Source organism: Patagioenas fasciata, chromosome 21 (assembly GCF_037038585.1).
Source record: "Patagioenas fasciata isolate bPatFas1 chromosome 21, bPatFas1.hap1, whole genome shotgun sequence".
NCBI lineage: Eukaryota > Metazoa > Chordata > Aves > Columbiformes > Columbidae > Patagioenas > Patagioenas fasciata.
In genome coordinates this window covers 602,882-627,846 of record NC_092540.1, presented here as the reverse complement: position 1 = coordinate 627,846, position 24,965 = coordinate 602,882, and the positions used below count along the sequence as shown (strand labels likewise).

General features: G+C 58.5%; 1 protein-coding gene across 1 annotated transcript in view; it reads right to left on the bottom strand.

Annotated features, from left to right (window-relative positions):
• The window catches only part of LOC139829534 (uncharacterized), a 40,395-nt gene that overhangs the window by 14,771 nt on the left and 659 nt on the right, over positions 1-24,965 (bottom strand). The gene's annotated exons all lie outside the window — the stretch shown is intronic.

The window sequence follows — 24,965 nt, the reverse complement described above, 5'->3', positions numbered from 1 at the left end:
GATTCTGCTAAACAAGGGCTGTGGCTACAACAGGCCAAAGATCAGCCACCCCCGAGGAGAACGCCGACACAACGGCAAAAACGTGAAATAAAACTCTCCTTCCCCTTCGCCCCATTACTCGGCAAAATAAACGACTCGGATGCACGCACGCGTGGCTGGAAAAGGCGCGGGGTCCCTGCCCGGTGCTGCCGTGGCCGGGCAGGCAGGATGGGCACGGATGGACATCCTGGAGCGGCGACGCTGCGCTGCCCCCTGCCCGCTGCAGGGACCCGGGGCTGGGTCTGCTCAGCCGCACGCCGGGCGGGCAGCGGGCTGGGACCGGAGCCGGCTGAGCTCCAGCAGCTCGGGCGTGCGGGGAAAACCTCAGACAACTAACAGCGAAGGCAGCTCCCCAGCTCCCTCCTGCCCATCTCCTGGCAGCAGCGAGCGGAGCAAAGGGGAGAGGAGAACACACACATTTCTTTTCCATCATTCTCCGCTCAGCCGCTGTGGCACCAGCACTCGGCAGGACCCACATCCCAGCCCGCCCAGAAGTGGCTTTGGGGGCAGTTGTGCTCATGGGACAGACCCAGGACACCAACCCGCCCACCTGACGCAAATCCCCTTCAGGCTCAGGCAGACGGGGACACGTCTGTCCTCGCTGCTCCGCAGCCCAGCCCCGTCCAGCTCCCGGCACAAGCGGAGGTGCCGGATCAGGCCCCGGCCCCCAGCTGCCGGGGGGCTCAGCGCCGCGTCCCCCAGCACAGAGCTGCTTATCTGCACAGGCAGGGAGAGCAGGGCTGCCCTGCCTATCGGCCATCGCCAGATTACCAGCGGCTTATCAGTTTATTAGGGGACCAAAGACACTGGGCAGAAGGGTTCTGAGACAGTGCGAGCGGCTGATAAGGAGCAGCGTGGCCGCGGCTGGCGCAGCGCGGGCCGCGGGACCCTGGCACGGAAATCAGAGCACTGAGCGCCTCGGGCAGCCGATGGCGCTCATCAGAGTCAAACAGGCTGTCCGGGGGGACCGGATCCCCCAGCACCACCGCCCATGGGCACCCTGGCTGTGACGGGGCTCTCCAAAGCGGGGCTGGACCCCGGCACAGACCCCGCTGCCTCCCGCAAGGACACCTGGGGTCCCCGGGGGGCAGTGGACACACACAGGCAGCTGTGATGCTCATGCACAAAAAACCCCGGGGATCAAGCACCAAGGCCATGGACGTGAATGCATCAGTGGAAAATACCCAAGAGGCTTTAATTTTCCTTCCAAAGTTTCAGACAACTCCATTGCTGCTTCTCCTCGCCCTTCTTCTTTTCTTTTATTCTATTCCTTTTAATTAACAACGTAATGGAACTCAATCCATTTGCAATTTATTCTAGCAAGAAACAGCCCTCCCCGGACTCCAAATGGCCTGACTAATGGGGTTAGAGGCTGGGAAAACGCAAGACAAAATTTTTAGCTTCCTCATATTAATTATCCTCTCTGAGCAACGCGACCACAACGCTGCGGAGCGGACTGAGCCACAGCGGCGGGCGAGGGGACGCGGGCACGCGGGGGACGGGTGAGGGGACCCGGGGGGGACGGCATTTTCCCCCGTGGCACAGACTGGGTTGAACCCGGGCCAGTCTGGCTTCACGGCCTCAGGCTCCCCAGCGCTCGCCCGGTACAACCAGCGCTGTGGGGAAATGGGGAGGGAGCAGGTGCAGAGATGGGGCGAACTGGGGTTTTGCCACTGCGAGGTTAAGAGGGGGACCTGGATAAATAGGCTGAGAGATAACGCTATTTAGAGAGACAGACACAGCAGGTAAATAATGATAACAATCTTGCGACGAGCTCCCATCTGCACAGCACCTCGCGTCCGACTGAGTGCCAAAACCATCATCCAGGAGCTCTTGGGCTGCTTCCTTGGGAAGGTGACCTGGTGGCGGACGCTCGCCCCCGTCCCCGGCTCTGCCCCCGCTCGGAGCAGCATCCCCGCTGCAGACCCCCGGCTCCGGCCGCCCCGCGGGTTCCCCCGCGATCCGGAGCGCTCTGAGCGCTGCTGCCTGCGGGCTGGAGCAGCCACGCTCCCTCCAGCTGTGTGCTCGGAGCACTGGTCCCCACAGACCTCGGGGTAAAAGGTGAGTGTTCAGGACTATTTCTTCCAGCCCAGCTCTGCTCTCATTTCCAACTCTATTTGTTCTATTGAGTGGTTATCAAGTTAAAAATGCAAGGACTATAGATTTCTTTCCAGCTTAAATATCTCAAAACAAGCGTGCTAATGAGCAATCTGACCACCATAAAAATGAATCCTGACAGCACTTCAAGGACCCCACTTTACTGCCTTTAAAACTACCAACAGCAGCAGAACACAACCGGTTGTCCCAGAGCCATCAATCCGACCCTGGCCAAGGGGAATTTCTAAATGGACGCTTAGAGGAGAAGAAAACAAGCAGAGGGGAAGAATGAAAAGCCAGGAATCAAATAATCTCCTGCCAAACAGACTCAAATCCTTCTGTGACTACTTCATGCTTAAGAAAGAGGCCAAACCATAAGATTTTCAGATGCTCCTAAATCTCTTCCACCGCTGCGATTCAGCGTGGCACAGAGCAACACTCCAGGCGCTTTCAAAGGCCCTTTCAATGGGCACTGCCATCCTGCCAGCACGCACAGCGCCTCTAACAGCACCCAGGACCGGGTCCCTTGGCCTGGAAAGCCCTAAGGAAAAAATTAACATCACAGAGCTACTAGGATACGGATTTCAGCTTCGAGCTGTTTAACCAAACCCTGCCCTTCTCCAGAGCCTGATGACTGATGCTCAGTTTGTGCTGCCCATCTGTTAGGGTATAATCCATACCCGAGGAAAAAAATGCACTAAAAAAATCCTGCCCCATTTAAACACGGTATGGAGATGTACAGGTATTTTACATGCTGCTGTGTTCCCCTGGTGATCGCCCGGCTTAGGGAGCTGCTTTGTTTTTGCAAACCACCACCTATTCTCTCTCTGCCGTCATTTTCCAGCCAAAAAAAGGGAGAAGTGCCAAAGACAGAGTTATTTAACGTGTCGTTCTAACATCCTCTGAACAGACGGACGGGAGGGACGGAGCCAGCCCCAGGCTGCGATCCCAGCGCAGACAGGACCCTGTCCCAGCCCTGGCACCAGCCCAGGCTGCGATCCCAGCACAGACAGGACCCTGTCCCAGCCCTGGCACCAGCCCCAGGCTGCGATCCCAGCGCAGACAGGACCCTGTCCCAGCCCTGGCACCAGCCCCAGGCTGCGATCCCAGCGCAGACAGGACCCTGTCCCAGCCCTGGCACCAGCCCAGGCTGCGATCCCAGCGCAGACAGGACCCTGTCCCAGCCCTGGCACCAGCCCCAGGCTCAGCCCAGCGCCAGGACGGGTCCCCTGCCCCAGGGAGTCTCCCTGGCACCAGCCCCAGGCTCAGCCCAGCGCCAGGACGGGTCCCCTGCCCCAGGGAGTCTCCCTGGCAGGACAGGGCATTTCCAGCCCTCTGGGGAGCCAGAGCGAGCCTGGAGAACACACCGGGCTCAGCCAAGGTCCTGGACACCCAGGGCAGCCCTGGAGCGCCCGTGTCCCCCGGCACAGCCAGTTGGTGTGAGAGCAGCCACGGGGGATGCAGGGGGAGGTGATGCAGCCACACACGCATCGAGGTCTCTTTCCACCCAGCGCCGAGGGGACTCTGGCCCTGCTGACAGCGGGCACACGCCACAGCAGCGCGGGCACACGCCACATTAAACAGGGTTTTCTCCTGGGTGAGGTTGAACGAGGCCGGAGCTGCGGGAGGAGGAGGAGGAAGGCAGCTCCAGCCCAGATTCAAGGCGTGAGCAACATTTCCGCGCTGGCATCGGGCGACAGCAGACAGATGGACGCAGAGCTGGTTTGAGACACAGTTCAGGGTCACGTCCTGGGTTTGTCACCAATCTGCTGTCCCTTGGCTTCCTTCTTATCCTTTGTCTACCCATCTCGTCCGTTTAGATTGCAGCATTTTTCACATCTACTGAGAGCGCATCCCCCCCAGTGAGGCAGCTCTGCTTCGAGAACGCCTCATTGCTGTGAGGACTGCTGGAACAGTTCGTACAAATACAAAGGCAAATAAGAGGGAGGGGGAAGGACAACAGGCTTCCCGCTGGTTTCCCACCCATCCTCAGGAGCCCTGTGAACACAGCAGCCCACGCCAGGGTCACGGTCTGCACGGCTCTGCAGGACCGTGGTGGTTTCTGTCACGCACAACCAGCCAGGAGCAAAGAGAAAGTCCCCAGTCCCAGAGGGGCAGCAGGACACGGCACCCCAGCCTGACCAAAGGCACAGAGGGCACCAGGACACGGCACCCCAGTCTGACCAAAGGCACAGAGGACCAGGACACGGCACCCCAGCCTGACCAGAGGCACAAGAGAGCACAGAAACGCACTCCTGGCTCCAGATGAATTAGGAGTGAACCACAAACCGCTAAAGCCATTGCAGGGGACAAAAGCAACTGCACTGGTGACCAACTGGTGCTCAGAAGCAGCCCAGCTCTGAGGACACGCTCTGCAGGAGCCACCGTGGGCATTCCTGCCCTGGCAATTCCAAATCAGCTCCCGCTGGGATCTGAGTGCCAAGGGCTCTGAGCAGCCACTGGCTCCGTCTCCTGCCTGGAGCGCAGGCTCGGCTGCTCTGCAGAGGCAGGAGGGAGCTGCTTGTACACAGTCACCCTCTTGTCCCCAAAGGCTGAGAATCCAATCCCAAAAAGCTTCCCCAGCAAGAAGCTTCACGCAAAGCTGCAGGCTGATCCACGCACGACAAACACTCCAGGACGGTGACCCTTTCCACCTAAAGCTGCGTCGCATCGAACAAACCGCAGCACGGAGGGGGAAGAGAGAGATAGGCCAGTGGACCCAGAGGGATCACTACAACTCCGTGCTTTCTCTTGGCTTGTCTGAGCCCGGTTTCTAACAGCTCCCCCAACCCCGAGCAGCCCCCTCTCCCCCGCACCGTGGCTCCGGCGGCCTCCAAGCCGTGTACCGCGGGCAGCGGCAATCGATTCCTGATGAATCAGGCGGTTCGGCGGCGACAGGGTTTGCCACTTTTCACAAGTACTGCTTGGAGATCACGCAAATGCATCCACCAAGCAAAACACTTCAGAGAGCCTTCGCAAGCAATTAACGTCCCCGGGCTCCCGCCGGGAGCGGGGACACTAAAGCGAACAAGCTCTGCGCCAGCACAGAGACTCGGATTGCTTTGTTGACACCAGGACACCGGTGTTTTTCTCCTTGCTTGCAAAGCTGTTTGCACCCGGTTCCCAGGGAGGCCAGAGGAGCCGGTTTTACTCCATTTGCGCAGGGCTTCTCAGGGGACTCTTTCACCCTCTGGTTTTGCCAAAAGCACACTTTGATTCCCAGCCCTTCCCATCACCTCGGGTCAGGCCGGGCCATCCCCAGAGCTGCCATGCAGCGGTTCCCAGCCCCGCAGACAGGGCTCCCGGCGCGGGCTGGAGCCTCAGGAGACAGCAGCTCCCCCGGAGCCCCAGGACGTGCACCCCCGGGGACGTGCACCCCCAGCTCCCGCGCCGCATGAGGGACCACGTGAGTCTGCCCAGGACAGCCGAGGGGAAGGGACGAGCCTCTCCCCAGCCCAGCCCAGCCTTTCTTCACCTCCACGGGCTGTTCTACACCCTCCTCCGCTCCCAGAGCGGTGACCCGCAGAGAGCTGGCGCCGGACACCCTGCCGCCCACAGGGACAGCGGCGATCGTGCCACTGCAAACACTAGGCTGGAGAATTAGAGCATGTTTACATCCTAGAGCTTGCACTGCCTCGAATGAACTTGTTGAAGTCAGCAGCGGGTCAAGGCAGCCGTATCTTGTCTCCACTGGAGCCGCGGAAGGCCCAGGGGGAGCTGCGGGAGGAACAGCCCTTTTATCCTAATTAAAGCAGAACTCGGCAAAGCTCAGCTACCACCTTCCTGACACCTTCCACCAAACCGCTTAATCACGGGCAAATGAGCTTCTGTAATTACAGCAGGAAGTGATTTACCTTGGGGCACAGAGGTTTAGTAGCAGAGCTGGAGAGAAGCCGGAGCCAGCGCTGGGCTCACACCTGGGGGGTCTCCCAGCCCCCAGACCCCACATCCCTCCAGTCCCACTCCAGAGCCAGGAAACATCACGGGCTCGTGTTCCCAGCAAAACACTTTTCTGTCACAGCCTCAGCCAGCCGGCCCACGGGGACAGCTCTGTGCCCGGTCACAGACAGCCCGGCAAGGTGGTGACAAAGGGCACGCGCAGCCGCTCTCCCTTCTCTCCATGCAAAAAGCTGGAGAAAGAATTCCTCAGCCCCACTAGTGTCTCGTCTTGGCGACTGTGTTTAAGTCAATATTCACTTGCTGTGTGTGGCAACCTGAGTCGGGTACCCAGGAAAACGCTCCCGCCCCGCAGGGACAGCAGCATCAGGACGGGACACGGAGCCGTGTTTGCGCCTGCGCACGGCGCGGCCGGTTCGGACGGGGCCGGGGTCCGCGGCCAGCAGCCCTCGCCAGGCCTGCTCCAGGCTTCACGCACCAAACAGGCACAAGGGCTTCGTTCAAGAGCTCAGCATGAACCTTCCACCTCGAGAGCATCTCCGGGAGAACAGAGCACAGGACTCATTCGTGCCGGGCCGTCGCAGAGCCCGCTTCCTGGCCCCCAGCTCAACGTCCCTCAAAATCAAGAGGAAAATAATTTCCCTCAAGCTCTGAGTTCAGAATTAAGTGTTGGATCCTGCAAAGCCTCGGGACACAGAGCAGACTGAGGGGGCTGCCCCAGGTGCGGCTGCTCCCTGCAGCACCCACGCACGAACCACCCCGAACCCCAAACCCCTCTGTGCCCACAGCCTCTTCCCACGGAACTTTCCAAGTTAGGAGCGAGGGACAACGCGCCCTGGAGCCGCTCCTGCCCGGGCCAGCTGCCGCTCCTCAGAGCATCTCCTCCCTTCCAATGTCAATGGAGAGGGAAGAGGAAAAAACCAATGAGGAGGTTCTGTTACAGCCAAATGCAGCAGGTTTATGCACTTTTGGAACCACTCCCTGGGAAGAGCAGACCAGATCAACACACAGAGCGCACAAGCAAACCCAGGCAGCAGCCCCCGTCTCATTCCGCACAGGCTCGCATGCAAAAAGAAAATAGAATTTAAAGAAATTACGCTCAGGAAAGCAGAGTGGGAACAACGAATTCTTGACTTCCCATCTTTTCTTTTCCCCAGCAGCAACTTCCAGATCCAAGCTGCCCTGTCTACGAGCACCAGCCAGGGCGTCCTGCTCGGGCCAGGGCTGCGGCTGAGCTCTGCCCGCCCCCCGAACCCCAACACCGGCTCCGCACCCCAGAGCCGCATCCACAAGGGCTTCGGGAGCACCGGGCAGGGAGGCGCCCGCTCCCCACTGAGCACCGACCCACACCGACCCACACCACCAAGAGCATCGTTAAAGACCAGAAATGAACCTCACTTGTGTGACCCAGGACGCCTCCCTGAGCGCCGGTGACCAGCGACCCGGCCCCGCTGCGCAGTGCGGGCACAACCCGTGCTCTGGCCGGAGCCGGGACCAGGGCAGGACGTGCACGTTAATTAAAGGTTAATGAAGAGAACCAGAGTGCAGACATCAGTGCCCTCTACTGGGACCAGTCAGAAGGGTTTCTGGGGGTGCTGGGCACCCCGCTGCCAGGCTGGGAGCGCAGGGCAGGGGGACACCCACAGCACCGCCCCGCTCCCTCCTCCCCATCCCAGCCCGAACCCCAGCCCCGTGTTCCAGCCTCCTGCCGCCAGGCTGGAAGCCATGGAAGGGTCTGACCAGGACCCGCACGCCTGCCCGCCGCCTCCAGCCCCGCTGAGCTGCACCGAGCCTGACGGCGCTCAGGAAAGGGGATCCCGGGGGACGGGGAGGAACGGGGAAGGTGGGCTGTACAATTCATAAAACCACTTTCGGTTTGACTGCATTAGCTTTGCCTCAGGCTCCACAACACGAGGAAAGCCAGCCAGCGAGAGAGGGGGGAATGGGGGAGAGGGGGATGGCAACAAGGAGAAAGCTGTAATTGCGATTGCTGGAATGCACTTCAACGCTGGCTGCTGAATGCAGCCAACACGCTCGAGTCCAGGGAATAAGCATCGATTTTTTTTTTTTGCAAGTGTTCCAGTGAAAAGCTTCAAATCAATCCCGTTCTGTCAGACACTTTTGCCTCTTGGCCTCCAATTACTCACTCCCCACATCCCTTCCCGGGCACACCTGGGGCCGTTCCCCGGAACCCCCGCGCCGGCCGGCGGGGCCGGGGCTGCCACGCCAGCAACACGGTCGCTTTCCAGTGACGGCCAAGCCACGGCAGAAGCTGGATTGCCATTCCAGCCTTCGGGGGCTCGCGAGTCCCGCTGGGCCTGTCCCACGCTTCTCGGGGCAGGACGGAAAGGGACGAGCGTGCCCAGCGCCCCCTGCGCCCATAGGCAGGGCCCCCAGGCTCCCCACCCGGCAAACTTCAAAGCGCAGGGAACAGCGTCACTGAGCCAGGGACCAACTCAGCGCTCCCCTTGTAACTTCTGCAGAGACACCATGTAAAGATCGCACAATAAGCGTGGCATTGACTTTGATTGTTTCTCTGTGTCTAATTCGGGAAGATAAGATGTGTGAGAGAAGAACCACTCACGAGCTATTTGTTGTAGGGTTTTTGATGCTTCCTAAGACTCTGTCCCCTGGATTGCAGCTTTTTATCAATCTGCTCCAAGAACAGAGGAAGGAATATTTGGTAGAAAACAAGCCTGTGCTGTGAGATATGCCAGCGAGCGCTGTCACCACACACGACACGAGGCACACGCCGTGTCTGGGGCTCCATTCCCCAAAGCGAACGCTGCTGGAGCAGATAGGGCACCCGCCGGTCCCGCGAGACCAGACCTGCACAGGGGTTTGCTCTGCACACCACGCGCAGGCGCTGCAGGGACACGGGCTCCAGCTGCAGGGACACGGGCTCCAGCTGCAGGGACACGGGCTCCCGCTGCGGGGACACGGGCTCCCGCTGCGGGGACACGGGCTCCCGCTGCGGGGACACGGGCTCCTCCAGCTGCGGGGACACGGGCGGCTCCAGCTGCAGGGACACGGGCTCCTCCTGCTGTGGGGACACGGGCTCCTCCAGCTGCGGGGACACGGGCTCCAGCTGCGGGGACACGGGCTCCTCCAGCTGCGGGGACACGGGCTCCAGCTGCGGGGACACGGGCTCCAGCTGCCCACCGGCCAGACGGCCCCTTCTGACAGCTCCGGTTTCACCCGCAAATTATATGTGCTGTACATGACTGTTAAGAATAATCGCAGTGTTTGTAGTGGTGTGTTAGGTGCCAAATTATGTATAGGCAAAGCGATTAGAGAGCAGAACAAAGTGGTTGTTCGTGCAGCTAATGGCCAAAGTACCACTATTTTCTATCAAGACAATTTGCAGCAGGCTCAGCACCTTCTCGCTCCCCGGCCAGGAGCGGCATCGCGTGAAAGCCTCAGAAACAAATACATTACCAGAAGTCTCAACAGCAGAGCTCGGAGGGGGCTGTGACGGCCGTGAGAGTCTCGAATTCCTCTCACCCCAGCGCCTTTCCTCTCTGTCCCAAGCGCCTTCCACTTCAGGCTTCGCACGTTGCTGCAGCCGCACTGTGCACCTAGCACTCAACGGCATTGAAACTTCTGCTGACTACCGTCTTCAGATGAAAAGACGCTCTTTAAACCCGTTCACTAAAAACCAACCATCCATCTCAATTCCCTGTCCTACGAGCTTTCAGGCTCACATTCACAGTCCTGTTTCCCAGGAGAAAGCCAGAATACACTCAAACCATACACGAAACCTGTGCCTTTCACCGTTACCAGAGTCTTGTCACTGGAACAACCTCTGGTCCAGGTCCCCGCAGTGTCCCACACAGCAGCAGCTCGATGCTGCAGCAGGCCCGTGGTTACCTTCTCTGCCTCCTTCTACCCACGGCTCTTCTCCAAAGCCGAGCGCGTGCCTCCCGAAGCCCATCCAGGCTGAAGCTGGGAGGCAGGGAGGGACTCGTGTGCTGCGCCCTCAGAAACGGCGGCTCCAGCAGCCATTAGCACAGCCCAGCCAAGAGGGACATGGCTTGGGGGTGCAGGTTTGGGAGGGGGGAACAGGAGCACTCGTGCCCTTGGTGGCTCCGCCGCCAAGGTTGATGGAGCTGCCAGGAGGTACAGCATGTTCTCACCTATCGATCTATCAATGTCTGCTTTACAGAGAAGGGATTACTCACTTCTGATAACATAGCAAGGTTGCCACTGATGAAAATCAATGGATCTGAGCTACCCAGCCTTCATTTAATTAGATCGCACTGTAAATACACCGGGAGCAGAGGAGACATTCTCCACAACCACCTCTGCTCCGCTCCAACCCTCAGTTTTAGACAAGTATCTTCCTGGGATTATCAAGATAAATGGACTTGATCAACGGGGTTTTACTGCCTCTTCTGTAGCCAAAGGAAGGAAAAGCGTGCTTCTCCATCACCTTGTCCGCAGCTGGGAAAGCCAGCCAGGGAGAGCAGGGCACCAGATATGTGCAAGCAAATTACCGGCAATTAGCTTTGTAGGCAGGTGGATTGGATTAAGACCAAGTGTTAGATCAGGCAGCTTTTTACAGGCTAAATAAGCAACAAGCAGTTTGAGACAGATCTTTCCCCTGTTTACAAGGGCAGCCGAGGCCAGGTTAATTAATCTCTCTTTCCAGTTGCCCTTCTCACTAGGGCTTGTTCTCCACTTTGAGCAAAGCGCCCGAGACAGCTGCTCAGGTCTCTCACATCGCAGGGTGATGAAAACAAAGGCACGGATGAAATCGCTTTAGAGCTCAGCCTCTCAGAGCAAACAGACGTGCCCGTGCTGTAATTAGGAACAGGCATGCAAAAAAGAACCAGATCTTTGACTGGTGCTTAACCAGGGATAGTAAATAAAAATAACAGCAATCCCTTCCCACATACACACACAAAAAAGGCAAAGAAAAGGCGGGCCAGTCTCTCTGAAGCTCACATAAGAGGCTGGTTCATCTCTCTTGATCCCCATACAAAGGCAGATCCCAGGCACAGACTGTGGTTCTGTGCATGCTAAAAACCAGCAGCAATGCCCTATCAAAACCAGGCATTCAAACACACGCTTCTCCCCCTGGGAGAGCTTATATCCAGCACAGACACGCCGTCACGCCGTTTCACGGATCGCTCACAGCTACTCGGATCCAGGAGCCAGGGCTGCAGCACAGAGCACCGTCTCCAGCCCTGCGATGCGAACGAGCTGCGTGCTCCCTAACACAGCTGGGCAACGGGTGCGCAGGTCTCCAGAGCTAAAGGTTTCTGAGTCTGCTGGCGATTCGGTAACAGACCTGCTGGGCAGCGTGATGCATCCGGCTGTCCAGAACCACCGCTCAGCACCGGGATTTGCCCCATCCCTGCTCTCCCGGACCCCCAGGACACCACCCACAGCCGGCCACGCAGAGTGAGCAGCGGCCGGGGCTGCAGGGCTCTCCGGGCACGGCCGGCCCGCGGCAGCAGGGTCTGCAGACAGCGCGGGGCTGGCAGAGCTCTCCTCGCCAGGGAGGCTACAACCTGCTGTCTCCCACCTCTTCCAGGCCTCCCTTCCAGGCTCTCTGTATCGGATCTGCCAGCCCCAGCACCCTCTGCAGCGCCACGCTGTCTTCGCCTGTGCAGGAGGCAGGTGCCAAGGGCTCGAGTCACCAGGCTGGTGACCCCCCCAGGCTGGCGGGTCCCTGCGAGCTGGGGACGCGGGGAGGGAGCACGGTGTCCATGCGTGCGTGCTGCTGCTCGGGATCCAGCCCCAAGCCGCCAGCCGAAGTGCTGGCACCCTCCGGGAGGAGGAAGGCACCTTCGGAACGGCTCTTCTTCCTCTGCGGGCTGACCTAGAGGAGCTGCCAAAACAGGCTTTTCTCTGGGTGCTTGCAAGGGCTCTGCTCACTAAAGGACAGGCCCGGGGAAGAGGCTGTGGAGCGAGGGATTCGCCCGATTAACACAAACAAGGGGCAGGAGGCAAGGGCTGCTCCATCAGGAGCTGTCGGCAGTTCCTGGTTGCAAAGATTACGGCAGCGACACTCACGGTATGGGCTCTCTAAAGAAGGACAAGGGAGGGAAAACCACCCTTAATTCTAGACTCTCTCATTTCTTAGACCCCTTGTTATCAATTGCTTTGAGATGCGGCCATGGATGTCAGCGGGCGCCTCGTTCGCCTTCACGCGCGCTGCAGAACAGCCCTAGAACGGGAAAAGCGCCCCTGTCCCAGTGACCTCGGTGATTGACTCCTCTCTCCTCTATTGCTCTTTATCAGGAATAGAGAAAGAGTAAATGGAGCATGCACTGAAAAAAAGAACAAAAGTCAACAGAAAGACTGAGCTAAGTTACAAAATAGCACATCTCCAAGACCTTGATTCTTTTCTCAAATGTGCTTCAAATTGGGTAATGTGTTAAAAGATTACTGGTGTAGAAAGGGTAGAATAGATAGACAAAATGCAATCACAAGTGCCTCATTTCTCTTGGAAGCGCTATTAATGGTCAAGAAGCCCTTTTGCACATAGATAAGCCCAAGGCAAAGGGCAGCAGTAAGGAAGAGAGAAGGAAATGCCCTCCAGGGTCGATGCCTTCCCGTTCACTGCAGCTCGTCCCGGGCCTTCCCCAGGCTTCCTCGCACCACACACACAGCAACCTGACCTGTAATTAATCATTACGCCAAGTCAGCCCTGAACTTTTTCCGTGTTATTGTCTTTAATTTAGTTCGGTAATATTGCTAGGCTCATGACTTAATTTTTCTCCATGCAACTGTAAAGGGGAAAGCTCTGGAAATAATTGCACAGCCATGTAAGACAGGAAATCATTCCACACGTCAGGTCCCACTGCCCGCTTTGATCTGGGGCCGCTCACGTCAACCACCACAAATCAATCGGCTGTGGTATCGGCTCCATGGGCGGGCGACAGGAACCCTGCTCCTGTTCCAGGCGGGGAAACGCGGCCCTGCTCGCCGGGGGCGCCAGCGGGCGTCGGGGGGCTCGTCCTGCCGCACAAACCCGTCCTGCGCGGAGCTCGACGGCAGCGCCGGGAACGCCAACACCCAGGAGCAGTTTCCTTAAGCGGGTTCAGCAGAGCTGGGCTCAGCTCTCAGCTTTAGCAGCCTCTGCCCTGGGATGGCCCGGCTCAAAACGCGACCCAGCCCAGCCTGACTGGATCTAGCTCAGAGCTCCGGACCAGCACCTTCCACGACGCTGCTGCCTCCCTCCCAGCTCTTCCAGCCAATGCTCGTTAAGCCTCATCACAAACTGTAAAGCTCAACCCAGAGCTCCCGTCACTGCCTCAAGCGCGCCCCCCAAGCGTTGTTATTATCTTCTGCACGACTCCAACCATTTAATCTCAGTACCTCATTTCTTCTACGGGAACGTTTCTCCTCCGTTTCTCAGCTCTGGGAACACGGCTGTGGCGGCTGCAGGTACGGCACCCAGCGCCACGGGTCCTGCCCGCGATGGCGGCCCAGCGCCCTCCCTGCTCCTCCGGACACAGCAGCCGCCTCCCCCCAGGAGCCACACCAGCTCAGAGCCATTCCCAAGTGCCTTTCACAGGAGATGCAGCTTCTGAAGGATAATGACAGCCCACGTGCTGCTGCGGCACGCGGAGCTGACCGCAGAGCTTATCGCCTTCCCCTCAGCGTATTACACCTCAGCAGCTTTGTATCTGGGAAAAAGGAGCACAGAAACCATTTTGCTCTGCTCCCTAGCAGGGCCTGGCACGGCTTTGAAAGCCAGAAGCTCAGACACGGTTTCCTCCGGGTCAGGCGGCTGCTCTATCTCCCCGAGAGGTCCGTGCGGGAGCCCCACGCACACCTCGCCGGCGCCGACACCAGCCCATTCAGTTGGGCTTTTCGCGGGGACAACACGGTGCCTCTGAAATATTTCCAATTACCAGCAAAGAGTTCAGGCAGCTCCTCCATGCTCCGTGTGGGTACAACCCAGGGAGCCACACAAATGCTCCCCATACACCCCAGGAGAGGAGCCAGCACCCGCTCTGTCAAGGAGCCCGACTTTACCCCTCAACCACTCCTGGTTTCTCCACGTGCCAGGGCCCAGCTCTGGGGAGGCGCGGGCACTGGGAGCCTCTTTGTCCTGGGGGCAGAGCTGTGGTGCAGCGGTTCGGCCCAGGGCGCCGAGCGGGGGTCCGGAGCAGAACGGGGGTCCCTGTGTCACCGCGGGGAGCGGAGCCCGGGCTGTTGCATCCCGTGCGGCGGAGCCGTGTTCGCTCGGGCGGAAGAGGTGCAGCTCCCTCCGCACACCGAAACCAGCTCTGCTGCCAGTTCCTTCCAGTATGTAACAAAGAGATGTCAGCTCCCGGTGACAATGAAATTACAGTTTAGGGGAGCCCTGAACGCGTCAGGAAACAAAGCCCTGACCCTCCAGGCTGTCTCCAGAGCTCTGCGGATTGCTCAGGCACCATTGTTAGAGGTTTTGTTTCTTCTTGTGAGCGTGGGAAGAAGGAATCATCCTCAGCCGCCAGCAAACACAGCCATGGTGGAAAGAGCCTGTGAAATTAAGGGAAATGGCTCCTTTCCTCTAGCAAGAGGGCTGGAAACTCGGAGCCTCCTGCCTCCTCCAGCCAGCGCCGCGACCTGCAGCGTGCTGGCGAGCAGAGGCTGAGCTGAGCCTGCCACCCCGCGTCCTGACCGCGGGTCCCGCGGGACACGGCGCACACCCCGGAGCGAAAAAGGTGAGAAACGCAACTCCTGGCAGCCGGGCCAAGAGCCACCCCCGAGACACCAGCGGGGCCAGCGCGCGGGGGACAAGGGACTGAACTCAGCTGGCAGCGACAGCTCAGCCCCGTTCACTCGGTGCGGGTGAACCCCCATTGCCAGCTCCAGTTAAGCCCAGGGTGCCTGCCTTTCCTTTTTAGTTCAAACACAGGACAGACTTCTTTCCTCCTCTAGTGCAGATCAATCTATGGAAACGAGCTCAAAGACAGGACTGCGTTGTTTTCCTGCGCTTTAAAGATGCGATAGAAGGCAACTGGCAGCATCCTGGAGCCTCAGGCGAGCTCCCTGCAGAGCAGACACCAGCGTGCTGTAAAGCAGCTCACGGGGTTTGAGAAGTGGAGCCCACTTGGGCTGGAGGAGAGCGGGGCAGGGGGGCAGGCCCGGTGACCCCACTGCCCCGCGCCAGCAGGACGGCCGCGGCGCCGGAGCCTCCCCGCGCCAGCAGGACGGCCGCGGCACCGGAGCCTCCCCGCGCCAGCAGGACGGCCGCGGCGCCGGAGCCTCCCCGGCAGCCAGGAGCACACACCGGGAGCTTCTCATTAAAATTCCCCAAGAAACTGCTTTGGAAAGAAAGAAGAAAAAATAAAAAACTCACAACTGCAAGATTCCCGAGTGAAACATTTCATTCTCGTTCTACACTACAATAGGGGGAAGGCAAACAATAGTTGAAAGGAAACACTCCGACTGTCGTGAAGCAAAGTGCCACGTTCATTTTTCATCAAATGCGGATGAACCCTATTAAAAAAAAAGAATCCATTTCCTCACTTCATTATCTTCCCCCCCAGAAGAACCGTCCCCTCGGGAAGCTCAGTGCCAGCTCCAGTCCCAGCTCCATTGCCAGCTCCAGTCCCAGCTCCATTGCCAGCCCTGCCCCACATGTGGCTCCAGAGCCACACCAGTTGCTCTCCTCCTGCCTTCCCTCCCAGATGCGAGAGATTTGGGGAGGAACGGCACAGAAACGGGCGGGTGACCCCGAGGGCCACGCCAGGCCACGCTCCCTCGGCCCAGCAGCACGAAGCGGCCATCCCCCCCAACGAGGCCTGGCCATGGCGGCACAGCCAGGCTGACCACGCCAGCCACCAGCGCAGCCCTCACCGCCCTCCACAGCGCCAACGGAAGGGAAAACGGGGAACATTCTGGCCCTTCGTGCCGTGGCAGCCGCCGGGTGCCGGGGTGCGGCGGCACCGTTTGCGGGGTTCACGGGCCGCGCCGGCTTGCACCGTTACCGTGGTAACACTGGTCGGTACAGCCTGTGAAACACTCCATTCGCTTATTGATTGAGCCGCCGTCAAATTCAATCACAAGTGAAAATGGATTTTTTAATGCGACTATTAGCTGCTTTTGAAAGGCAAATTGAGTTCAGTTATACCGAGTCAGCCATCAAAAAACAATTTGCCGTCAGCCCGACGGGTCCGACGAGGCACCCGGCCCGGGGGAGAGGCCGCCCGCCCCCGCCTGGGGACACCCAGACCAAGAATGGAAGGAAACGCAGAAATAAGGCATTTTCCAGCTCAATAATGCACTGGACAAGGAAGATGAGGCGTCAAGCTGGGGTCTGCGGACCTGGCACCGACGCTGCCCCACGTCTCTGCAGCACAGCAGGGCTGGAAAACCACCACCGGCCCCGGGGGTTCAAAGACTGCAATATGAACGATGGGTTCACCGCAAGAAACTCAGGTTCACTTCAGGATGAGCAAGATGGAGGCTCCCCCCGAACATCGGGTGTGCGAGAGGAGCCAAGCCAAGGACACACAGCCCAGGAGGCCACAAGGGGCTCCCCAAGACGAGCCAGGCGAGGCCAAGGCAGCGTGGCCCAGCCCCACGGCCAGCACGGCCAGCACGGCCAGCACGGCCAGCACGGCCAGCACGGCCAGCACGGCTCATTGCCTTCTGGCAGCTGGAAAATAACATTTCTCCCTCGCTGATTATGGAAGCAGATTCTCATTACTATGTTAAGTGAGGATCAATATTGCAGCCAAGCCTGAAATCAGCCCTGTCTGTCCAGGTGCTGAGCACACCAGTTTCTCCAGTTTGGGGCTGAGCACCTTCTCTGGGGTGTTGATCCCGGACGGCTTCACAGGGACACGAAGCGGTAACGGAGGAAGGTGGTGGGACAGCACGGAGCCGCTTCAAGTCTGGCCAACACCGTGCTCGGATGCGGCTGGATCTGCCTGTATACAAATACAGGTGAGTACAACACTCCGTATGTAAAAAGCACTTAGAAATATACACCTTTTTTCCCTACAGAGCTCAAGGACTATAATCCAGTCCTTTAGTTATGAACTCAGGTTTTCAGAAGCCCTGAGAACCTAAAAAAGCCGCCCTCACATAACCAAACCCAAACCCAGGCTCCCTTTGGGGCGCTGGCCGTCCCGCCCGTCCTCCCGCTCCCGGAGCGCCTGCAGCACCATTAAACACCCGCATGGGCAGCCCAGGAGCGCCCACAGCGGCACAATCAGAGAGATCCGCTTCCCAACAGCCCGCGCTGCCCAGCCCAGGGGAGCTCAACCACACGTTTGTGGCAGATGAAACAGCATCATTTTGCAATTATTATCATTCAAACATTATTTATTTAACCTGCAGCCACATTATATTGACTGCAGAATTGCTGTCATTTTTACTTTAGACGGCTCTCTTATTGAGCCGAGCTTGAGGAATTGCGCTTGGTGTTCCCAGCACGGGAAACATTGCTCTGCACACTCACCCTGTCCCCAGCCAGACCCACGTACGTGCTGCTGGCATCCCCCGACACCATTTACAGGCCTTGCCCCATCTTCCTCTACTGTCACATTCGGGGAATCAATCCATTCTCACCAGCAATACAAAGCACCACGCACCAAAGGGCTGCAGATGCCAAAGGGCACGGTGGACCTTCCGCCCCCTTTGCGTCCGTGCACCCCAGAAAGTCAGGACACAGAGCCAAGAGCCACCCTGTGCTGGACCCCTCCTCCACGGGAGGCTGCACTCACCAACCCTCCCTCCCCATTGCAAAGTACGTCCAAGGGGGGCATTTCCCAGCATCTGAACGTCAGCAGGGTATGAAAACCTGCCCTTGATCTTCTGGGTCCCTTCCCTGAAGCCCAGGGAGATGCATCCACACAACACGAAACCCAACATTCTCCTTCGCCTTTCCCTTTCTTCCTCTGTTAATTTTCTCCCAATGTAAAGGATGAAGTCATCTCTCCTCCGGTGATGAAACATCTGCCTGGAGAAGCTCGCAGTGCAATGCAACATATTTTGATCACTGCTACATCTAATTACAGAGAAGAGAAAAATCACAAAGCAGGATTTGGAATTTTATTTTCCAAAAAAACCACAAGGCATCTGAAAAATAATAGAAAAGCAGCAGCACTGACAATCAGACCAGAGGCAGCTTCCCCATCAGCCCTGAAAAACAGCACCAGAATACAGAGCCACTCGGAAATAGGGAGATTTCAAAGAGCAGGATCAGGGAAAGATGAATTACCCATGCCAAGGTCTCGTGCATCTCAATTCAGAACCTCAGCATCCTCAAAGCCAAAGATCACGGGAGCCAGGACCCGTTAATGAGCCTCCACGTCCCTCCTTTTGTGTTCACAGCGTTTATTCAAGGTCAGGTTCCCGCAGACCCCTCACAGCTACTCCAGTGCACAAGGAGGGAGGGAAGGGTGCCCACGAGAACAACATCGAGCCTCAGCGACCGACTCACGCACACCCCCAGGAGCCAGCGGGAGCAAAGGCTTGCCCGGCACACCGGGCCGGCCCTGCACAGGCGCTGATGCCGCAGCTCCAGAAGAGTCCGGGTTGGGGCAGGGAGGGTCTGGGAGCAGCGGGTACGGCTGAGAGCTGGCAGCGGCAGAGCCGCGCGGCCGCCTCGGCTCCGCTGACAGCGGGAGAGGCCTCAAAGGCACGGCAGGCACGGCCACCCCCGGCCCCCCGCGCCCAGGGGGGGCTGATTGCCTCCCTTGTTTACCGCTTGGAAAATTCACTGGGAGGCACCGGTGGGGCGCAGCCTCCAGCCGCTCTGCTCACCGCGGGAAATCGAGATTCTACGAGTTCAAAATAAAGCCCTAATCACAATTGTTGCTATTTCCCTGTCTTGCTCTTCAGGCTCCGAGGGAACCCGTGGCCAGCCAGAAACAAACACCGCGCTCACCAGAGCGGCGCAGAACGGCGCAGACCCGGCTGCTGCGCAGGACACGCGGCGACGGGCGGCACACACGGCAACGGGCGGGACACGCGGCCACGGGCGGCACACGCGGCCACGGGTCCTTCACAGCAGCTCCCAGCCCGGCAGCGCGGTCAGCAGAAGGCGACCTTCCTTCCACCCTCTCCTCACTGAGTTTCGAGGGAAAGGTTGATTCTCTCTAAACGTTTCAGGTTTCCAGGAGAGGAAAACAAAACACTGACTGTAGTGAACAGAGTTTGGCAGCTGTTTGGGACAGGTACAGCGCTTAAAGCCACGGGAAACTGGCCCGAAACCTTCGGATGCTGCAAGGAAACAAACAGTTGATGGGAAAGATGCCCGTGGACAGGTGGGGGGGTCCCACAGCCCCATTGTCTTCACAGGTGTTTGTCACCAGTGTTCTGCTGGCAAACCGGCCCCCATCCATTTAGCCAGCAAGCTCTGTTCTAGAAAACAACTGCTCAAGGGATCGTATTCACCGCTGATCCTGCTTGGGTGCGGAGGCACACAGGTGAGCGGCCCGTGCCTGTCTCGAGCACACACCACCGATTTAATCCAAGTCCTTCTGCACGTGAAGAATGGGCTGAAATAGCAGGAGCAGCCAGACCGCATCACCACCGAGAGACAAAAACGGATACGCTGAGAAAGAGAGAAACACGACCCGGGGGCTCTCCAAGGCGGAGCTGGTGCTCCCAGCTCTCCCCTTGGGCACGTGCATCGCCGTGGGGTGGGCACACGAAGGCACCTCCGCACAGCACCACGGGCGCTCCCCCAGCAGCCCGGAGCCGGCGCCGACACCGTCAAACGCAAGAAGGAAGCTCACCCAGGGCTACCAGGATTAGTCACCACCCAGATGTCTGCGTTCGCAGGGGAAGAGAGGAATGGTGGAAAACCAGCGCGGCTGAGGACACAGGAGGACACGGGAGGACACGGATGGCGCGGGACTCGCTGGGCTCGGTCGCCAGTTCTGCCCTGAGCCGCTCAGCGCCTCCTCTGCTCTCCGCATGCCCCCGTTCACCTCCCGGCCAGGGCCGGCTCTTCCGAGCACAACCAACAGCCAAGTCCAGGTACACGGGGTCAGAGGGAGAACGGCTGCCCCAGCCCTTCGCAGCACAGCCCTGAGAGACAGAGCGTTCTGAGCCGTCTGCCGGCCTGCAGGACGCAGGAGAGCGTTCCCAAGCTGCTCTGCCAGTCTATTTGGAGCACCAATGTTTGCCTAAGCAAACAGCTTGGAAAGCTCCACAAATAGCAGGAGGGTTGGCTAATGGGGAAGAAGTCGGAGAACCACAGAGAACAACACATGCAGGCGGCACCGAAGGCAGCGAAGAGTACGGCTGAAGGGGTCTGGACACCCCAAGGGCACGCGTGCCCTCCAGAAATTGTTGTTCTTGGTCCCGGTGCCTCTGTCAACAACACTTTCTGCATATGCAAATAGGACCATACTCCTGCAATTACATGGCAATCAGAGGCAAATTACATTCTTGCTGTTTACTTTCAGTGTCCTTAATTAATCCGGTTATTAGGCGATTAATGAAGCTTGTTTGGTGAAAAACTCATAGCATTTACAGCAAGAGTTCACACATGCACCCGGCTGGCATCTGGCTCAGCAGAACCAGCACGCTGGGCTGGAGGCAACACGTCCAAGCCCGGTCCCTGAGCCCGGCAGAGCCGCGGTGACACCAGGACCGACCCCAGCCGCTGCACGCGTGGCCACGCAGCCCCTCTGCAGGGAGGCAGAAACCCACCCAGCTCCTCGCCAGCGGCAGCAGAGACCCCTCCAGCACCTCCTGCCCGCGCCAAAGCTGCCCCAGGACGGTCCCAGCTCCACCAGCTCCTCGGGCACCCCCCGCTCCCCAAGGGTCACCCCAGCTCCTGTTTGGTTAAGCTGCCGATAATTAAGTGGCATGTTCATCTAACGATCAAACTGCTGCACCAGAAGCATGAAAGACTAAGGAGAACTAATTAAGAACCTCATTTGCATACTCCAGCGTTTCCGGTGCATGTATGGGGTTCCCATAGCAACCGCTACAAAGGCTGATGATGGTGTGTGGGTTTTATTGGGTTTTAAGTGCTGCTCCTTCCCTTTGTTATCCCCGGCAGATAACAAAGGCTCCCAGGGAAGGTGCTGTGACACCCCGCACAGCGAGGGGAGCGCGAACGTGCTGCGAGCGCAGCGGGGACTGATCCTGCTCATCGTGCCGTTCAGTTCAGACAGCAGGAGAGCAGGTATTTTGGGACTCAATGCACAGCCTGAGGACACAGTGAACATAAATCCCTGACCTGATACTGCTCTATCAAAGAGACTTTCATGAGCCGCTTTGGCTCCAGCTCCAGTAGGAGAGCCAGCTCCCGAGAGAAGCGCTGCAGGGGACTGCAGCACATTCCCCAGCACTCAACCCCGCACTAGGGGAGGCTGCAGGGACCCCCGGTTCCCGCCTGCAGCACCCAGGACACGTCCAGGGTGGGACTGGGTGAGGGCCCCTGCAGACTGCACCCCAGCACGGGCAAGGACAGGACCGGGCACGCGCCGGTGGGGACGTCAGCTCCGCCACAGCGGGTGCCCAGCACCGCAGCCCAGTCCCTGCTCTCTTCATCATGTCACTTCTCCTAAGCACCGAGATTTTTTTTCTGCTTCGTATTTCTGGCAAGAAACCTTTGCATTTAGATAAGGAATAAAGCCTGGGATCAGATCTGAACTCCACAGCAGAGAAGATCAACGTTTTAATGAATTAAATATATTCTAAACTAAATGTAACCTCTTAGCGCTCAAAAATTCGAGCGAGAATAACTTAAAGAAAAAGCCAACAATCCAACCCATTTCAGCTCTCTCTGGCTGTGAACTGGCCACAAGCCAATCAGTTATCTTGAATTTATTCGTTATTCAACTTCCCTCCGACAGCCAATTTCCAGGCTGTGAATTGGAGGTGAGCGGCTCCTCCTGCAATGGCCGCGCTCTCATTGCTGCCCCGTTTGCAGGGAGGCAGCTTTGCTGGGCTGCCCATGAGCAACACTTGGCCCGGGGCCATGCACAGTGTGACACCGCCGTGTGACACCGCCGTGTGACACCGCCGTGTGACACCGCCGTGTGACACCGCCGTGTGACACCGCCGGAGCGCGCGGGGCCCGCTGGCTGGCACGGTCAGCATTACACAGTGCCGGGGGACCTGGAAGGACACGGGTTATGTGACATCCAGCAGCATTTCTAGATGCAAACACAGCCCAGACCCCAGGAGCAGCCCCCAAAGGCTGCGCAGTCCTGCCAGCCCTGGGAAGGTCCACTTAATTCCTCCCCATTAATTATTGTGCAGAGAGGACATTCAGCGGGAGCCACGCAGCCCTGCATGGCAAAGCGGGGTTTGTCACGCAGACCAGATGCCTGCAACTGAAGCACAGAGACGCGGCGCGCACGCAGGCGTTTGCTGGGGCGCTGGGGGGCTCTGGGGTGCAGGGGGGTCCGGGGTTCCCCCTCTCTCGGGGCGCAGGAAGGAGAGCGGTGGAGACCGCAGCGGGTGCTTCGCGCAGCCGAACCACGAGCGGGCAGGACCAGGCTTGGGGCACCTGAAGCTCTGACACCCCCACACCGCCCTGTGCTGTCACCCACCCCAGCACAGAACCGGCCCCCCCTGTGGCCCCCGTGCCCCCAACATCCTGCGCAGATTTCTCAGCCTTCAGGCTGGGAGAAACCCCCCTTGCCCATCCAAAGCCTTCTCCTCCCCAACATTGTTTTCATTTCCCCCTCCCCCCCCTTTTTTATTCTCAATAAAAACATAATTACAGGCTTTTAAAAAAAGCAAATTATAGTGACATACTTTAATTATCTCCAAGCAATGGAGGACTAAATTACACAGTCAGGGAATCGGAGGTTACCTAAAAATAAAAGCAAGAAGCTTCATTAAATGCTAATTGCAGCTTTCGCCGCTGAAGTGAGATTTCAACACAATCTGCCATTGACTCGCTCGGCCATCCAAGAGAACATCGGCGCGGGGGACAGGCCCTGGCTCACGCGTCCCCACCCCGCTGGGCTCCAGCGCGGGACGGCTGTGCCGAGGGAAACGGGCAGGTCTGGCCCAGCCGCGGGCCCCGCTGCCCCAGACCGCCCACGAGCGCCACGCGCCCCCTCGGCATCGCCGACAGCTCCGCATCCTCCTGCCGGCTTCCCACAGCCCGGGAAAACCAGCCTCAAGGTCCTGATGCTCCAGGCCAAAGGTTTTGGCTGGGACAGGCTCGGTTCTCATTGGGACAAACGCTCCCTAGCGCGGAAATGAGCTCGACTTGCTGCAGGGCGGGTTCCCCGCGCTGTGACCGGTGGCACCGTCACAGGCTCCGTGCCTCTTGTTCCAGGCGCAGGTGGCGCCTTGTTGAAGCAGCCCCGGGGCTCTGCCCGGGCACAGGAGCTGGATGGACACCGGTCTCGGGTCAAGGACCAAGCCACTTTGTACCCCAGCCCTGCTCTTCCCACCCCCTTCCTCCAGGTTTACTCCCTAAGGAGCTTTGCCGTGGTTTCGATCTCCAGTCCCAGGTGCTGGGGGCGCAGTTTCCAGTGCTCCAGAGAAGGTGGCAGGCAGACGAGGAATTCACAGGGAAATTATTTTGTTTTCTCATCTCCTATCGAGCTGACCTAATTGTGTCACTGAAGTCTGTAATTTGCCTCTTCCAGCAGTGTTAATGACGGGCTCGGCGCTGCTGCCGCCCGCTCGGAGCTGGGGAGACGAGCCGGTGCCAGCCCCCGCTGCGGGACCCCAGAAACGCCCGCTCGGGGCTGGGGAGCGGAGCTGGGGACGGGAACAGCAGCCAGGGCCACGGGAAGCTGAAGGAGGGGAGATGCAGGCGATGGGGTCGGACGGCACCAGCGCAGCGCTCACCCCCCACTTCTCAGATTCCCAGAAACAGTGAGAACCACAGAGGCCAGCCTCTCGGGGAATTCAGGCAATTAATGCTGTTTAAACTCCACAACACTTCACAGAAATGGGGGGAGGGGGAAATCAGACAAGCGCTCCTGAGCTGTACGAGAGGAGAAACAACAGCACCCATCTCAGGATGAGCGCCTTATTTAAAAAAAAAAAAACAAACCACACACAAAGTAAAGAAGCCTGGGAACCCCCTCAGCAGATCACACAGAGCCTGCTCCGCTCAGGCCCTCAAAAACAGCAGAGCAGAAACCGGACCCTAACACAGCCAGCACCCCCCAGCCCGCCCAGCGCCCCCCTGGATGCGCAGCCAGCCCAGCTGCCTGCAGACCGCTCCCTTTTCATTAGCTTTCATAATCAAATCAGCGCCTAGAATTAAACGGCGCTGTATCATGAAGAGCCGTATAAAATTAACCAGCCGTGCCGCGAGGTCACCGCGTCTGCCGCAGAAACGCGCCCGGCACCGCGGGGACGCCGAGCGCGCCGAACGGGGCCGGGTCGCCGTTTGCTCTTAAAAACGGCCAATTAAGATTCTGTTTCGGGACCAGTGAGGTTGGGTTTGTGCAAATATTTTGCATATCCGTTTAAGAGCATCTTTATATCATTTAAGCCGAAGTCTATAAGGAATAAGGCTGAATCACTGTAAAGCACACTTACACCAAAATAAGTACCCACATGAGGACTCTTTTGATTTAACACTCCACCAGATCCATCAAGAAATCAGGGTAGCTATTGTGTTTAAATAGGGCCTGACGCAGGAGAGGAACACGAATCTACTTGAGAGCACATCCGAAGTTCAGCCGAGTGACTTCTTCCCCCAGCAAGCCCCAAAAGCCCCTTGTGATGAGCCCACCCCGCCAGCCAGAGCAACGGCTTCAGGAGCCGCTCTGCAGTGCCGGCTGCCAGCGAGCTCTACAAGAAATAACGTATTAAAGCTCACACATGAAAAACCAAACCCAACATTGCAGTCAGTGCATGAGCCGTTCTCAAGCCGGCGTGGGGCTGGGAGCCCCCCTGCACACAGGCAGCGCCAGGGAGGGGACGCGGTAATGAAGGTGGAATCAACCTTTCCGTCTCTGCCGGGTGGAGCCTGGGGTGGAAAGCTGCCTGTGAAGACAGCAGAACACTATCTCAGAGCCCGAAATGGCACC